General features: G+C 39.4%; 1 pseudogene; it reads right to left on the reverse strand.

Moving 5' to 3' along the window:
• Positions 1–546: 546 nt before the first annotated feature.
• On the reverse strand, positions 547–2,034 carry LOC128244702 (small conductance calcium-activated potassium channel protein 2-like; annotated as a pseudogene).
• Positions 2,035–3,902: the final 1,868 nt, after the last annotated feature.

Below are 3,902 nucleotides of genomic sequence, written 5' to 3' on the forward strand. Positions count from 1 at the left end.
ATCATTTTCATACTAATAACAGTTGCGATTCGGTCTGAGAAGATTTACGCAAGAAACTACCCCAAAAGAGATTGAAAATTACGGTCAGTTTATTTTGAGTGCTGGCAATACAAATAATAGTGTCGGGTGCCGAAACATGTAGGCCTGAAAACCAGAAACAAATATTTTTTTGTTACGCCTTAGTTAAAATAGTTGACCACGGCAAACTACTCTATCCTAGAACTAGTTTATAAAGTTTATTACCGACCCCATGACACTTCTTAAAAACAATTTTCATAAAATCGCAACTATATAAAAACAAACAACGTACTTTGGCAGAACATGTACATAATGTAACGCATACACAGTCGAAATCCGTTATGTCGAAGTCAGCGGTGCCGCGAGAAATACATGAATATAACAAAAATTCGATATATCCGAAATTGGACCACATACTTATCGACCCGTAAAGGAACCTGTCTTGAAATATGTTTCAGTTGTAAATACAGCAATGTTGACATTGAAAAATAAAAATTAGAAATATTTTCTGATGGAAAACATCGCGACTGGTAAAAAAGGTTCGACATAACGCGTTTATCGACATAACGGGCTTTGACTGAATCATTTCAAACCGCTACGTTAATGAACACATTATCATTTGTTCATCGATATCAACAAATCCAGTTTTTCGTCCATTTTACGTATCTTTTCTTCCATATCTATCACTTTAGACTGAAATGTCGTCTGTTCGCCTTGCATTTGTTCAACGATTTCAAAAACATCATTTACAGATTTAGCGATTTCAACAACTCCAACCGAACTTTCTCCGATTGACTGTTTCTCATTTTTGGCCTCTCTCATTATATAAATGGATTGTAAAAGTTTTCCATACACACGATTGCGCTTCATGCCCGTTCCAATCCCACGCCGCTTCATTCGCCACAGCGTAAGAGCGTATTTTATGACGTCAGAGGCAGCGTTCTTTCTGACTTTATCCAGCTGAACACGTGACACAAAGTTATGCACATACTTTTCTGGTCGTGTTTGTTCAAGCTTTTGCGCTAGGACTGCAACAAGCAAGGCCGTTGTTCCAACGCCCATGAGTCCAGTTATAACGGAAACAAACCGTCCGCAATACGTGCTGGGATATATGTCTCCATAGCCAATGGTAAGGAATGTTATAGTAGTGAGCCACATTGAGTTTAAATAGCTACTCTCGGGGGACCCGGGATGGTAATAGATTTCGCAAGTACGTAACGCCCAACTGTCTATGAACAAAATTGCCAACATCAGAGAATAAGCATGGTTCCTGGAATGGTTGACATAAGCGCTTTGAACACGAACGCCGTGTTGATTTTTACTTTATTCAGTGCTCCAAGACTTTGCGTAGACGTGTCAGTCAATAAACGGTGATGGACGACGGTGAATTTGCCAACAATGTATAAACGACCTAACATAAGGATTGAGAATATAGCATCGAGGGACACCATGCGATATTGACCATCTACGCCATAAGCCGGTACTGTGGTATTGCCTGGAATTGGATGAATCAAGCATACGACGAGCTCTGTAAGAATTTTAAGATACGTCATTGGAAAATTCATTGCCAGTCGCCAATCTTCCCAACTGTTGTCTGTCATTTGTATTTGAATTCCCGTGATATGGTAGAACATTATGGCAACGAGAAGAGCGAAAGTAGAAATTAATATTCCTGTTTTTAAAATGATAGAACCTGCATCGGACTTTGTGAACACTCCTCGTATAAAGAACTCAGTCTCCAGTAACATTAACATGATCCCAAGCATGGCCATTGCAAACTCGACGTTAACGATCATACGGCGACGGTTGATCAGCTGCTTACGACGTGCAAGTTTGTAGCCGATGTTGTCAAAGCGGTTGCTGACCCCAAAGGTCGCGGACATATTGCCAGCTTCCGGCGCATTGCTGTCGGGAGACGAGATGCTATCATCCGTTTCCATGTAACGGTTGTACTTCCCGTTGATCTTGTTAACCAATGGGATCCCCGGATCCTCAATAACTGTGCTGCCGCTCATCTTGTGCTGAAAGTAGAAAACGGAAGTACATTGTTAAATTGTTTCATTCTAATTGACTTAAAGACCTAGTTTAAAGGAATGTTTGGCATGACAATCCCTGCTGTGCATCTCCTGCTAATTGCACTGATGTCACAGTAGGGGCCAATTTCCTGTTTTTGTTTATTGGCTCAGGGCCATTTAGGGTTCATTTCTATAATAAAACCTCCAAAACTGCACAACAGGATATTGAGATCTGAGATCTGATAAGACAATTAGGCAATTAGATTAAGATCAATACACAGCGTTTGTGTACAATACACGGTTTGGGGAGGGGTCACTTATAGAAGGATTAAACTAGGCCTTTAAGCTCGGCTGTGCAGACAGCTGAAAACTTACATAATACATTATTAATTGTGCTGTCGCCCATCTTATGCTGTTAGCAGAAAACAAACGTGCATTGTTTTATTGGTTTATAGTTTATACAAATTAATTTAAGCTCGATTGTGTAGACAGTTATATGCTGGAATTTTTCACTTATGAGCCCGTTTACTGGGTACTAACATGGCGCCCTTTTTAAGAGGCAATGAGAAGTACCCCTGGTGGGGATCGAACCCATAAGCCATTGAGTGACAGGCGGACAATTGAAATCAAAATTACCTTTCATGATAATAGTATGCTTAAAATAAAGTCCCCTCAAAGAAGGCAATTACGCACCTAGATATCGACCTTACGTGTATAGAACATTTTCAACATACATTTGTATCTCCTAAATTGTTCCGCAGATATTTAATGTGAATGACTTATTGGCCGCCATTCGGGTGCTGGGGGATATTATGTTTTTATTTTATCTTTAAAATGTTTTTGGCAACATGGCGTTCTCTTGATTTAATATGTTTTACCGGGGTATATGTTTAGGATAGATCACGAGTAGCCGTTTGATATGGAATTTATCAGCTCGCTACGCTCGCTGATAAATTCCATATCAAACGGCTACTCGTGATCTATCCTAAACATATACCCCGGTAAAACATATTAAATCAAGAGAACGCCATGTTGCAAAAACATTTTAAAGATAAAATAAAAACATAATATCCCCCAGCACCCGAATGGCTGCCAATAAGTCATTCACATTAAATATCTGCGGAACAATTTAGGAGATACAAATGTATGTTGAAAATGTTCTATACACGTAAGGTCGATATCTAGGTGCGTAATTGCCTTCTTTGAGGGGACTTTATTTTAAGCATACTATTATCATGAAAGGTAATTTTTTTTCAATTGTCCGCCTGTCACTCAATGGCTTATGGGTTCGATCCCCACCAGGGGTACTTCTCATTGCCTCTTAAAAAGGGCGCCATGTTAGTACCCAGTAAACGGGCTCATAAGTGAAAAATTCCAGCATATAACTGTCTACACAATCGAGCTTAAATTAATTTGTATAAACTATAAACCAATAAAACAATGCACGTTTGTTTTCTGCTAACAGCATAAGATGGGCGACAGCACAATTAATAATGTATTATGTAAGTTTTCAGCTGCTGCACAGCCGAGCTTAAAGGCCTAGTTTAATCCTTCTATAAGTGACCCCTCCCCCAAACCGTGTATTGTACACAAACGCTGTGTATTGATCTTAATCTAATTGCCTAATTGTCTTATCAGATCTCCGATCTGAATATCCTGCTATGCAGTTTTGGAGGTTTTATAATAGAACCTGGCCCTGAGCCATTAAACAAATAAACAGGAAATTGGCCCCTACTGTGACATCAGTTCAATAAGCAGGAGATGCACAGCAGGGGATTGTCATGCCAAACATTCCTTAAACTAGGTCTTTAAGTCAATTAGAATGAAACAATTTAACAATGTACTTCCGTTTTCTACTTTCAGCACAAG

The sequence above is a fragment of the Mya arenaria genome, chromosome 8 (assembly GCF_026914265.1).
Source record: "Mya arenaria isolate MELC-2E11 chromosome 8, ASM2691426v1".
In the NCBI taxonomy this organism is placed as follows: Eukaryota; Metazoa; Mollusca; class Bivalvia; order Myida; family Myidae; genus Mya; species Mya arenaria.